Below are 14,219 nucleotides of genomic sequence, written 5' to 3'. Positions count from 1 at the left end.
TCATAGTTATGCAGTGGGGAATGTGATTTATGTCTGGTCTTCAACCCAACTCTGTATCTCCTAGGGATTTTTGTGTACCCCAGGCTTAAAAAAATAATAGAATGAGGAACAGAACATAAACTATAACATGTTTCTTACACCCATTTTCACTTTTTGACTACCTTTTCTGTCTGCCACTGTATGAAAGTCCTTTGACTTTGTATTGATATTGATGTGTGCCAATGTTACTCTGGGCAAATTACAGATCTAATACTAATTTTTCTCAAAATATTGCAAATGTTAATATTTATCATGGCACCCTTAATATAGTGCAGAAATCATTTGTCTCTGCTGGTAATAACTCCTTTAATAAAAGCAGCTGTATGTAGGCTTAGAATAACATTTTTATTATTTTTTAACATTTCTATTTTAATCAGGAAAGTTCAACATGAAAAAAATCTTACAGGTACAAAGAGGCTGTCAGGTTTTGTGCAAATTTTGATGGTATTCCTTAGATTTTTATTTCTTGAAAATTGGTGTTATTGGAAAAACAAGGAAAAACAACAGTGAAAAAACTTGTGAGTCCTGTGGACTTCTACTGGCTTCAAGAAAATGCCAGGTGTCAAGGGGTCAAGTTTCACTGGTGTTTGTCACAGGAGCCTCAGCATATCAGCCAGACTTTCACTTGTATTTATTTTATGCTTTTATTATATTTTATATGTTTTAGGGTCTCTCAAGTGTGCTTTTATGTTTTCACTCTCTTAAATAGAATATCTCTTATAACTGTGTTCCATGTGACACAGCAGAATGTAGTTGTCAGGACCACAGTGAAGGGATGATAGACAATAGATGTAACTTTAGACTTATTTTTATCACTTATTAACTGGTTCTCAGTTTCCCTATCTGATAAATACTTGGCCAGTTTGTTGGTAGATCAAGTAAAATAATTTGTGAGAAAAAGTGCTTGTAACTATAAACACATAAATTAGAGAATTACTCCTATTACTATTGATGAAGGAAAACTATATAGAAAGGAGCAAAACTAGTTGTTTGAAATAAGGCATGCCTCACAAAGGATGAAGACAGGCTTCACATAAGTGCCTATAAGACCAGCAGTGTCACCTTCCACACATGATAATGAATTATCTTTCCTATGGTGCATAGATGTGTTTTCCACATGACATATTAATGGGGCATACTTGACCTGAACTTTTAAAAATGCCTTGTCTATGTATGTTTAGTGCTATTCCAGCTCTGCAGAGTGGGCCATGTATGAAGGCCATGGACAGGCAAAACCCAAGTTGGTTCCCATTATTTGGGGAGAAAAACAAGGAACAGTCAAAACAGAACCACAGGGACCAATGTATACCGAGAATTGTGTAATGTTGGGGGTATTAACATTCTATTTTATAGAATTGGCCTGTTGTATATTCAACTCTTCCTTGACTCTTCTAGGAAATGCTTGATCTCTTCTTTTCTTGGACAAAGTTCTCAAATAAGTAATCTGCTGTTTCCATTTCTCCTGTAATTCAAATTCTACTCCAAGAAAACCCCAGTTATGCTGTCTATGGATGGAAGAGTTAGAAACAGAGCCAACAAAGTGTTGAAAAGGTTTCTTGACATTTCCAAGGCCCTCTGGCTAGAGGATGTGCTAAGGATTTAGGTTGAGGGAAGTAAATCTGTTCTTTTAAGAAACTGAGTTGAAAGAGAGAAGAACAGAGGAGTCAAGTCCTACACTTGGGGAAATATGTCTACAAGTTGGAAGTGGGAAGAGGAGTTAGTGAAGTAAATAAAGATGGGATCTGAGGGGTACGGAGAGAGTGAAGATAGAGCAAAGACAGAGCCATCTCATGGAAGATTACACATCAGCAAGAACAGCTTTATTTTTGCTGGATTTCTTTTTTGGATTGCTTTTGAATAAAAGCTTTTGCACATTAAAACAATGTGTGAAGATCAATAGACTAGAAAATCTTCTACCTATCAATTCTAATTCAAGCATTACTTCCTCTGAGAAATAAAAAATAAAAATAAACACAGGCATTGACTACACCACTACATTACAAATCTAATTTAAGCATCTCTTCTTTCATTTGAGTGAATCATACTGTCTGTTTATAGCCTTATTTCAAAATGCATTGTACTTGAAATTCCTTACTGATGAATTGGGAACTGTAATTAAATGCATACTGGGAAAACATATTAGTTTGAGAGTGGAAAAAAAATAATTTTCACTAAAATAATATTGGAATATGGACAGTAATTTTATCAGCGACTACTCCCTCCACTCCCGACTCTTGAGAAACTTTGGTAGTTCGTACATCTCATTACATCACATTAATATTAACAAGCGTAGCAGCAGTCTATTGTGGCACTTCTGTTTTTGATTTTTCCACTTGATGGAATAGATCCTGGCTAGTGGAACAATGTTGGCCCAGTAATGATTCCCAATTTAATATATCTTTAGCTTCTCTCTTTAAATCTTGCACATTTTATCATAGACACCAGCATAAGTGAAGAGCTATAATCCTGTTGGCATTATCTACTTTCCTATCTGGAAGCACTGTGGAATTTCTATTTCCTTTTGGAACCAGTGGAGTAAATAGGAATAGGAAATCTTACCAAGCTATGAATTGGCATGAGAAGGGTAGTAACTATTAGGTTCCAACCTTTTTTGTATTCATGGGACTTTGTTTCTTATTGAAGTAAGAAATAAGAACAATTGTAATTGTTATGTTGAGTAATTTTCTTTATCCAAAGACCTCTGCTTCAATTTCACTTGTATTATTTTTTATTTATTTCATGCACTTATTGCCTAGAATGGGCTAATTCACATTGAAAATAGTCATTTCTTTAAACATAATAGTTCAGTAATAACAGTATATAAGGCAAATTGTGTTTTCCAAATTCAGGTCATATTTGGCATTATTTGGGAAACCTTCACAGAGGCTGACCTAAAACTCATCTCTAGAGTGCCTGCACTTGGAAAGTGGTACGCCACTCTGTCTTTGAAAAAATGATGCAATTTAATATTCTAGGATCTTCGTTGTCATAGGTGTTATAGTTCATGCACCAATCTTTTCCTACCGGTGCAAATAGAAAAGCCAAAGCGGCTCTGGCCAAGTTCCAAGAACATTTCAGTGCTCTTCCAAGCCACTTGGAAATGGACTTCAGTGATGCAAATAAGCAAGATAAATATACCGTTTAAACAGCAACTAATCAGATTTGTCCCCGTTTTCTTTCTGCTTAATGAAAGGTGTACTCTCAAAGGCTACATAGCTCATAGGTACCTCTGTCTTTGTTTTGTAGGCTACCCTGAATACCTGCATTTGCTTTGCAATGACTTTAAATGGGTCTCTAAATTTGTGGTGTGTCCATCTAACCAATATTCATCTTCCTAACATGGAAACCCCTATAAAAGCCATGTTCTTTTTTTTTTTTTTCTAGAACCTAGAACCGTGCCTGCTACAAAAAAGATATTAAAGGTTTGTTAAACATGTGAGTGGAGGTTTGAGTGATAGGTGGACTGTATTCTATCAATCTATAGGTATAAGAGTAACTCCCACAGATGAATTATTCTCTCTTGTGAAGTTAAATTTTTTTCTAAACTCTGTCTTTTTCCTTTTCTGTCCTGTTCTTCTTTTGAACCTTTCACTCTGCCAAGTGAGGATCCAAATGTCTAGTTCTCTGAAGAAGGCTTCACTGCCCTGTTGATCCTCCTACCAAATTCTTTTAGCCTTCCAGCTCTCACAACCTACCACCATCACAGACTGTTATGTTGCTTTTAAAATGGATTTTCAGTGTCAATCTTCCACAACAAAATATATGTTAAAGTTCATAGAGATTCACAGAGTTTCTATTATCTGTGTACCTGCTCCTTTCTTTGCACTCCTCTGTCATGTGGCAGAGGTCAGAAACAACCTGCATGTTTTATGACTGGAAAGAGATATGAAATAGGAGGCTTATCCTCCCTTTCTTGTCTGTCTCCAGAACACAGAGAGTAGTTTACTGCTTAAAAAAAAGGTTTATTTCTTGAACTCTATGTACCACGTGGATGAGAACAGGGAAGGGGTGATCCTGGCAGCTTGAGACACAGCTGATTACAATGAGGAGAAAACCAAACAAATGTTTTAGTGTTTAAAAATCACTATTGGTGGGCTTCCCTGGTGGTGCAGTGGTTGAGAGTCCGCCTGCCGATGCAGGGGACACGGGTTCGTGCCCCGGTCCGGGAAGATCCCACATGCCGCGGAGCGGCTGAGCCCGTGAGCCATGGCTGCTGAGCCTGCGCGTCCGGAGCCTGTTCTCCGCAATGGGAGAGGCCGCAGCAGTGAGAGGCCCGCGTACCGCAAAAAAAAAAAAAAAAAAAAAAAAAAAAAAAATCACTATTGGTACTGAAATACATAGGACTTGGAAGGAGTTCTGAAGACATGGAGAAGTATGCAGACTATGGGAGAGATTGCCTAGTTCTCAGTTTCTCTAAGGAAATGAAACTGACAAATATCATCACAGAGTAATTATGCCAAAAAGCAATCAAAATGGTGAGTAGATATAATTAGCATTTTTTGTGATCTACAAATCTTTAGTAATAAATTTTAAAGTAATAATGACATTTGGTTTCATTTTACACTGAGCCCTTTAATTCTGTCCAATGTTTATAGGTAAACATCTTCCTGAAATCCTCAAATTTGCTGCCATTATGATGAGATAGGAAGAAAAGAGTGCTGACACAACACACCTGTGCAGTACTCATAAGTAAGGCATAGCTCTGACAGCCATTGAACATATATAAAATAGCCACAGCAACCTCAAGAAAGATTGAGAAAGTGACAGGTTTTATTTTACATAAAAAATCATTTTAATGGAAACCCTTACACCCAACTTTATAATAAAATTAACAGTAAAGTTAAGCCTATAGAGTTGAAAGAGAGGCCAGGATCATATTCATGTTCAGTTAATGAAATACAAAGAGGTGACTCTTTTTTTTTTTTTTTGCGGTATGCGGGCCTCTCACTGTTGTGGCCTCTCCCGTTGCGGACGTGCAGGCTCAGCGGCCATGGCTCACGGGCCCAGCCGCTCCGCGGCATGTGGGATCTTCGCGGACCGAGGCACGAACCCGTGTCCCCTGCATTGGCAGGTGGACTCTCAACCACTGCGCCACCAGGGAAACCCAGGTTACTCTTTTGAATCTCAAAATGAGATCCTGAGCGAATGCTGAAGAGTTTAAGTGTGGCAAAAGTATAATTTATCCTTTACTTTTATATAACTGTGATGTCCTCTCCCTTGGAGTATTTAAGGAATGCATGCAGATTTTGTTACCTTACTCTAGAATCAAATAACTCAAGTGGGAGGTAGTCAAAGAATAAGAATCAAAATTATTAAGAGAAGGAGATGAGGATATGTATAAAACAGCTGCTGTCAAAGTCAAAACTTAATGATTAAACTGCCCATTTTTGAAGAATAAAAGTTAAAATGGATAATTATGTGAGAGATAAAGAGGCCCTTAAAAATATATATATATATTAATTTATATATATATAAATTAATCAAATTTTGATGATGATCTGATACTAAGGATCACTCTATTGAAGTTCAAAAGAAGTTCATTTATACCCAACATAGTTTATGATCTGGGACATCATGAATTTTAAAATAAAGTCTATAAATGGCTATAAATAAGTTTTGGAAAATATATTATGAAATGCATGCTGTTTGGGAAATAACCCTAAACTTTTGCTGCTAATTCAAGGAGTGTATTAATCTGTTGTACACATGACACATACTTTGGTGCTTCTGTCAGAGAAAAAGTCACTGAGCTGAATGGACAAAGGATCCATTCTGGTGAGGTGTTTATCTTCTTAATTGAACTTATCATTTAGGAAATGGTGATGCTAAGTGTGCTGAGATATGGAAAATGTAAAGAGCTTTATTTCTTATAGCTGTACTTCCTGTTCATAGCTGGCTTCAGACTGACCATTGGATGGAATAGGTTTAGGGATGAATATATACTAGTTGAACACAGAATAGTGGATTCATATCATAGTCAGCTTCAGAGGAAAAAGGAGAGGCCTTTTTTCCTTTCTAGAAAGTATGGACATAATCCATTTCTGTGCAAGACCAAAGTGCCTGGATGAAGAGTAGACATTTAATGAGTCATTTCACATGTTAAATTTTATTATACAACTGAACACAGCTGTGAAAAGATTTTTTCTAACATCACATGTGGAAATTTTCTGAAAGACCTGACTGATTTTTTTTAGAAATACATGAAAAAATTTTTAAAAAATATCTATTCACCTATGTATTTTGATCTTGCTTGCACACATCTAGTTCTTTAATGCAGACACTCATATCCCAGTTTAATTCATGTATCCATATTTATTGAGTGCCTTGTTATGGTAGGCAATATTTTACATCCTTTTAGACATGCTGGCTTTCCTTCCTGTCACTAGTAAAACGTGCTGAGAATGAGTTAAGGATTTTCAAGGGTGATCAACACATATCACTATGACAAAATAAGCTTTTTCCTATTTGCCTCACACTACCCAAGGGTTAGCTGGGGCAGAAGAATCATCCACGGTGTCATTGTGAAGGAAAGTGATGGGTACCTAATCATATTTTCCAGATATCTGAAATTCTAACTATAGTTAGTCTGCAATAGCAGTTTCATGAAGTTGACAGTTTCTGTAAGAACATATAGAGCATAGAATGCATGTTGGGTCCAAGTTAGTGTAAATAAGAGTCTTATTTTTAGAGAATTAAGTAGACAGATAAGGTTATATATGTGTCTTTCACATGCTATTCATTGACAAACTTAGATTTGCAAGAATCTGATGGGAAATATGATTACATCAACACTAGGTCCTTTTCCCTATTGCCTCTTTGTTTCACTATATATACCTGAATTCAAGATAATATTTATAGTCATTCCCTAAGGTATCCTTGACTTGAGTAGCACAATTAAATTTAAAATGGGTTTAGTTATTTATATCTTCAAGAGGCACTATTGCCTTTTTCACTGGAAACCCAGCAGAACTACGAGACCCTAATTTACTTGCACAAAGTGATGCTTAGACCTCTAGGCCAAAATTGTAGATATATTTGAATTAGATAGTTTAAGTTTTATAACCCAATATTCTTACTTGTTGCACTGGCTCCTCAGCACTAAAATGATGGAACCTAGCAAACCTAAGGAGGACTGATGGCCTAAAGAAATATTTCCTTCCTTGTTGAGAACAGACTAGTTTTTGACTGTTGAGACTGTTCAGATATCCTTACCTCATACTCAGTAGTATCCAGATTGTGACCTCCTTGATGGTAGGGGTAGTATTATGTTTAATTTTTGATTCTAGTGTGCAGCACAGCTTAGCATAGAGCTTGATATTTGCTAAGAATCCATAAAATATAAGTCTAGGCTTTAATTTCAACTTGGGCAGGAAACCTGAAAGGAATAGTTGCCTTTGTATGATATCCATGCAGCACTGGGTCAGTGCTAAGCACCTTCAGTTCCTCTTGCTGGTTTTTGATCCGTATGTCCCTGGACACTGACCCCTGAAAATCAGTTATCCCTAGATCTGTGTTTGAGTCATGCATCTCTTGATCCATTGCTGTTCATCTGGTTTCTAAGTCTTTACCTCACTGATTATTTGGATTCAAACCCTATCTCCTTTCATTACACAAAGATATCTTTGACTTATATAGTACAATTAAAATCAAAATGGAATTATTAATTTGTTCCTTGACTGTTATTTTTTCTTTGTTCACTTAAAAACGGCATCTTGCTGTTTGCTCCTACATCATCCTAGGCCCACATTCATAAAAGAATTTTAAAGCAGGAAGGCCCTTAAAACTAGCTTGCCTCCACAAGAACCTCTTTTTCTGAGATAAAAAGAGGTTTTGAGGATTAGAGAGTTACGCAGTTTGTACAATTTCACATAATGAGTTAGAAGTATAGCTGAGGTTCTACTTTCTCCACACATCATTGACTTCCTCTGTTCCTTTAGAATGTTCATCTGGGTCTCAGACCTTGCTACTATTTCTATTTCTTAGATGCCAAGACTCACTCGATTGTCTCAACTTTCTCCTAGGAGTCTGTATCATGTTTCTAGATCTCTTTACTTCCTGGGAATGAAGATTAGTGTTAAGCTTCAGACACGGTCCCAAAATTTCACCAGGAACACAATCTTCTGGGTTTCTGATAGCTCCAATAGCACAACATCAGAACCTGCTTTAGGGGTTCCAGAACCCAGGGCCCTCTTCAGTTTTTAGAATGTAGATTTAGTTCCTCTCTCTCCAGAGTATGAGGAGTTTAGCTTTTGCACTCCCTTTCCACCCATGTAAAACCATGAACTCAGTATTCAGTCTATAATTTAAACCTTCTATCTTCTTGAGCCTTGGAAAAACATCCTATTGATATGGAATCAGTGCCTGCTTGGCATCTGCATTAGCCTGCCCCTTAATGAGTTTTTCTACTACCTGCTGATAGTGCCCCCTCAGTGACAAACTTTCCACTCTTCAACCCCTGACCTACTTCTCTCCTTGAGAATCACCTTCTGTTTATGACGGGTTAAGTATAAACTGACAGCCACAGGTACAGAGAGTGACGTACCCAACACCCAGTTCAAGTCCAGTTCTTCCACCTCCAATTTCTTTTATTTTCTTATTTTCCAGGCATCTGCATCATTGGTAATCCATTTCTCTTTCTTGTAGATTTTGTCTGTATTTCCCTGTTGCCTTCTTTTCTCCTTCTTCCCCTGTCTTCTCTTCCTCCCCTCTCTCTTTCTTTCTCTCTCTTTCCCTCTGACCCTTCCTCTCCCTCTTCCTTTTTGTCTCCTGAATCCTTATCTTCAATCTGTAAACATTCTCAAGTTTCTCTGATTCTAAAAAAAAACCAAAGACCTCAAACTCCCTTAGCCATACATACCACTTTAACTATCATCCAGTCTCCTTCCTATAAAAGATATTTCAAAATTATATTTCCTCAGCTTTCCTTTACTTCTCAACACACTGCAATCTGGCCTCCAATTTGAACGCTCTACTTAGATGACTCTTGCCCCCTTTAGCAACAATTCTGAAATTGTCAAATTCAAGGAGGACTTTTGGGGGTTCTTTTCTTCTACTTTTTTATTCTTCCTTGATTATATGTATCAGAACTTCGCTTCCCACCTGTCATGAAAGTGTTGCTGTCAACAAGGGATCCATCTTTATCCATAATGACAAAAATGTACTCTACCTAGGTAATTTCATTCACACTCAGTTTCAAGTACAACAAATATTCAGATCACCCTTAAGTCATGTGTCCTCTCCAGATTTCTATTTTGACTCATATGCAACCATCTGAAGGACATCTTCACCTGTAAGTTTTATAGGTTAAGAATGACGATATAATTTACTGCCCAGAACAAGAGACTTTTGAGAGGAAAGAGGGTGCTATTACTAAGCTAGGATAACAGGCATAAATCAGCACTGTTCAGGCAAAGCACGATGCATGATCATTCTATACAGGTACCTCAAGCTCAGTGTCTAACACAGAAGTAAACTAGTCAACTTTATTTCAAACATTACCTTCACCTTATATTCTCAACATTATTTATTATTGCCGCCAACCATCTGGTCATCCAAACAGGAAAACTAAAAGTAATCTCTGACCCCTCCTGCTCTTTTACCCCATTCCTGAGTTTACCTCCTGAGTATTGCTTGAATGTGTATCTTTCTCCATATATTTACAACTAATCAATATGGCTTACAAAATATTGAAAAATAGAAATTCAAATAAATGTAAGATGTTATTTTTCTCAATTTAGTGGTGTTTAAGGTATGCATTGTATTGATATTATTAACTCATGGCCATTTGAGGAACTCTAGCCTGCTTTGGGAAATTTTGGTCTCCTATTGGCCTGGCACGCTAAGCTCTTCATGGTCAGGTAATTGTCTATATCAGCATTTTCTGTTTTCTCCCATATTCACCTAACACCGTCAAATAAAGGTAATTGCAAACGCTTAGCTTGATATAGAGAAAAAAAATGCAATTTTCCCCAGTGGCCTTTCTGACATTTTGTTTGCCTGTCTCACTTGTCTTCCCATTTCAGGCCTCCTGGGACTTCTCCCAGGTGAGGCAATTATTATTAGTATGATTTTAGTTTGCAAGCTGTCTCTAATATGCCAATGGGTAGCCCCAAACTAGTAAATAATTACATATCATACAAAAACACTGTTTGTCTTTTTACTATAAGCTTCACAGCCCCAGAGCAAATTAATCTTCTCATTGTATGCTCTGTTACTTATAGTAAATATATCACAAAATATAGTAGAAAGAGAAAATAAAATCTTTTGATCACCAGAAGAAAATGGTCAACAAACAAGTCTGATTACTGTTAAGTGTTAAGGCTTGTCTATGTTTCCACATCTAGAAAACACACTGTAGGAGTCAGAGTTAAGTTACTTTTATCTACATTTTCATTTGATAAAGAACTTTATTAGCAAATGAAGTAGCTTTAATATAGTAATAAAAGTAACATAGAAACTGTATTATTCCTTCTTTCAATTCTTATCATCAATAATTGGCCTAAATGGCTCTATTTTTCTTGCACAAAATCTAGAACTTTAACTTCTATGTGCCCATTTTCTTTGTCTTTCCTTTGATTGCAAAACAAATTTTCTCCTTTTATCCAAAGCTAGTCTCTCCCTCGGCCCCACCTTTCCTTTGTTCTGGCCTCCATCTCCTTTCATGTCAAGACTATGTTCCCATAGTCACCCTGTCTCTCTTTTGCATCACAAATTGCCTCCCCTTTCCCCACCTACCTCTCTCTTCCTTAATCTTCTCCATCTTGGCAGGTTGCACAAACATCTACTTACCCACCCAATCCTCAAAGCAGGTGTCATTCTTAACTTACCACATTTTATCATCTCCCAGCATCCAAACCATTCTGAAAAATTTTGCTTCCAAAGAACATCTCAAAACTGTCCATGTCCCTTATCTTCCCTCCCTCAGCTCTAGACTAGGCCACCAATATCTCTCACTTGGGCTCTCTTGTTTCCCTAATATTTAGGCTTTACATTATAGCCAGAGGAATCTTAAAAATGTAAATCAAATAATATAGCTCCCTTGGTGCAAACTCTTAAAAGCCTTCTAATATATTCAAACTTCTTACCATGGCTCTACCAGAGCCTCTTAGTCCTGCATGATCTGTCCCAGACTTTCTTCATACTCAGCTCACATCACTCCTTCCCTTGCTTGTTTCTCTCCAGCCATACTGGTCTTCTCCTTCCTGAATATATGACAATAATGCTGTAGGTGACCCTTTGTGTACCTATTGCCTTCAAAGCTGTTCACAGAGCTACCCTTTGTCATCTGCCTGCTCAAATGTCACCTCCTTAGACTTTATTGGTCACCATTTTCAAAATTATTCCTTCCATAGCCATCCACTGTTAGTCTCTATTATGCCCTCCTACTTTATTTCCTTTATGGCACTCATCGAACAAAAACTCTTAATGATCTGATTTTGCTATTTGATCACTCATTTATTGGCTGTTTGTTCCCACTTAAATGTAAGCCCCAGGAGAGCAGGGACCTTGTCTTTCTTGTTACCAGTGTGTCTTCAATACTCATAACAGTACCTGGCACACTCACAACTCCAGGCCCTGGTGTGAAAGACACCCCATAGAGTTTTTCAACATGGATCTCTGAGTCCATGTCTCTCGTTTTGGTTAATCTGATATATTTTTGTGTGTGTGCTTTTAGGTTTGTATTTACCTGAGCCTTTTCTTTCCTTTAGTCTTACTGGGACAACGGATTTGACATTGTATAGAAGGAAAGAGCCACAAGAGGTGTGCAGAGTTCCCATGGCTACCATTTTAAAATGTGAAAAGTCTCCACACTAAGAGATAGAGTGCATTTGAAAATAATGACTAATTCCTATGAAGTTATTGGATCTACAAAATTAGAGCCAGAGAAACAAAAAATTCAATTTAGTGATGTAACAGCCTAGGGGGAAGGTTGCAGAGTTACATAACAAAATGGCAGAATGAGGCAAGGATGTGACTCAAGCACAGGAAAATGGGTTACATTACCACCTTCCTTCTTCAATTAAGGACTCTAAGGTAAAGTGCCTAAAAATGGAAGTCAGCCTGACAGTTGGGATTGTAAGAAAAAGTCACCATGGATATTTGTAGCTCCAGACCTTATATATCTGGCCTATATTTCTGATCCTTAAATGACCTTAATAACCTTCTGAGAAGATGTGTAGGGTGATATAATTATTTCCTTAACATCCTTAACTGCAGGAAGATTTAGGGTTAAATGTACAAATTACTGATAGAATCGTCTCTATAGCATTAATTCTTTTGTGCTAAGAAAGAATTTGTCCAAATTTAGGGTTTTAGCCAGTTGTAATATAAAAGCGGATTTGGCTTTTTAAAGTAAAAAATTAACCTTGTGATTCTAATTTAAAATATGTCATTGAGTAATTGCTTTAGACTTGTAATTTACTAAGATGATGTATTGGGAAACTTAAAATACTTTAAGAATCACCATATTTTTAGTTTTAATTCTGCTGGTTTTATTAAAAGCATTAGGGGAAATTTTATTTTATAAGTTAGCCAAACTACTTAAACAGGAACTGAAATATATTAAATTTATGAATGCAATTTAAAACATTGACGGTGTTAAGTTTATAAACGTGATCATGGTTAAAATTCACTGGATATATAAACAGAATAAAAAGATTTGTATGTTGGATGTAAAGCTTAAGGACAAAAATGGAGTTTTGAATATCAGAAATAAACAACTAAATTATATTTTTGGAACTTAAATTTACCCTCGAGACATCAAGTCTAGTGAAATTGGAGGTAGAAGGAGATTTGCACTTGAATCAAAGAATTTCTTGTATTATAAAGAACCAAAATAAGTCACATTTTAGGTCATGAGCTGTCACAGACAATGCAAAGTCAGTGTAATAAGAAATTCTGAGTTTTAGTCTTATCTCTCAAACTTTGTTCATTGCAGTAGTGTTGTCTGCTCTCAAGTAGTCTACAGAGAAGTAGAAATTTTCTAAGTTGACCTCTTATGAGCAACTCACTACCACAGGCACTCTGTACCTCTTTCATCCTCACAGAAAACTTGCCAAGTAGGTACTGTTATTCCCATTTTTAAGTGATATAAATGATTAGGTGCCTTACCTAGTCATACAGCTAGAAAGTGACAGAAGTGAGGTTTGAACCTCACACTTTATAATATTAAAGCTTGTGCTCTTTTCACCTAACTTACTTGCTAATGAGTTACTGTGTTATTAAGCAAAGTAGCTACAATTACGATCAGTCTTTATTGTACGTCAATGCCTTGACCTTTAAGTATCAACTGTCAGGTAAGTAGATGGGTGAACTTTTTTAGGGTGAAAGAATGAGAATAAAAAAAGTGACTTTTATCTCCCTCAAATTGTACTAGGTGGGCAGATGCTTATTTTTTGGATTTTCACTGTTTGTTTTTATATTTTTTGTAAACAAGGGATACAATCACTATACTCTGACAATGATACGTCAAATTGTGATGGCAATTAATTTAGAACTTCAGAAACTTCTGTAAATAATGTGATGTGTAGGAGAGAATTTTAGTAATTTTCACTATTTTATAGGTGAACTGGCCAAGGAGTGTGTGTGTGTGTGTGTGTGTGTGTGTGTGTTCCCATCTTCTGTGAAACCTGTATTAGCAAGAAAATGTGAGGTTGACATTAAGTCCGTGTAGATTGGGACACTGACCTTTATCAGGGTAGAACAAAGAGTAATTAGCTGTTTTGAGGTTTTACTGGTTAGGTCCTGACCTGTTGAAGAGAGTCAGCTGTATGCCTGATGCTTTTATGGGGCTACAGATGACTGACTGTCAGACTACATTTATTCAAATTAAATTATGAATAATGAATAATAGCAGTTTTTAAAAATATCATAACAAAACTCACCCTCAGGTCATTTGTGTTGGGTTCACCATGGCCCTCAAGCAGTTCTCAGCTGGGGAGACACTTATGTGGATCAGCTTCTCTGAGTTTTTGTTCAGGATAAAACTGAATGTAATCAGAATTACAGAATTATAGAATTATAGAATTATAGAATTACAGAATTATAGAATTATAGAATTATAGAATTATAGAATTACAGAATTATAGAATTATAGAATGAAAGTAATCTTTCATTCTATCCTGTTCATTCATTCTCTGAGGTTTCATTCTGAGACATCTCTCTTTGGCTTGTACATAGAT

Source organism: Delphinapterus leucas, chromosome 13 (assembly GCF_059928025.1).
Source record: "Delphinapterus leucas isolate spDelLeu-1000000601 "Yukka" chromosome 13, BTC_Dleu_Yukka2, whole genome shotgun sequence".
Classification (NCBI taxonomy): Eukaryota; Metazoa; Chordata; class Mammalia; order Artiodactyla; family Monodontidae; genus Delphinapterus; species Delphinapterus leucas.
This window is presented reverse-complemented; position numbering follows the sequence as displayed.